The sequence below is a fragment of the Penaeus monodon genome, chromosome 27, assembly GCF_015228065.2.
Source record: "Penaeus monodon isolate SGIC_2016 chromosome 27, NSTDA_Pmon_1, whole genome shotgun sequence".
In the NCBI taxonomy this organism is placed as follows: Eukaryota; Metazoa; Arthropoda; class Malacostraca; order Decapoda; family Penaeidae; genus Penaeus; species Penaeus monodon.
Genome location: NC_051412.1, coordinates 24,223,208 through 24,223,716, shown reverse-complemented (window position 1 = coordinate 24,223,716; position 509 = coordinate 24,223,208).

Here is a 509-nt window from a genome sequence, read left to right as displayed (position 1 = left end):
CCGAATGATCTAAACATTAAGTGAATGTGCAGACAGTTCGATATGTGATTCTTTTCCATAAAATTACTAGTATTTGAAGTGGAAGTTGAAGTATACCAGGGTCAAAATTTTGTGTTATTAGAACTTGTTGATTCCCTTTCAACAATATTTGTTGCTCTTCAACTAAAACATTCAAATACATATTTTTGTATAATCATATAAAGTAGGATTTTATGTTACCTAATATTCTGGCCTTAAAAGTTAAGATAACTTTGTAGGGAATATAGAAAACTAATGCAGTTCTATAGTTACAAACGTTTCATAAACTCAAGATAGAGAATGCCATTCTGTGTTGTAGTATATATGTATATTGTATAGTCTGTGCTGAGTTGTAATAGATTATGAAAAGAAATATACGTATATCAAATGTCTTGAATTAGGGGAATAGCTGTAGGTTACTCCCCATTTCATTAGCCATGCTATTATGTTATGTACTTCTATCAAATGAAGAGAAATAGAAATAGAAGTAA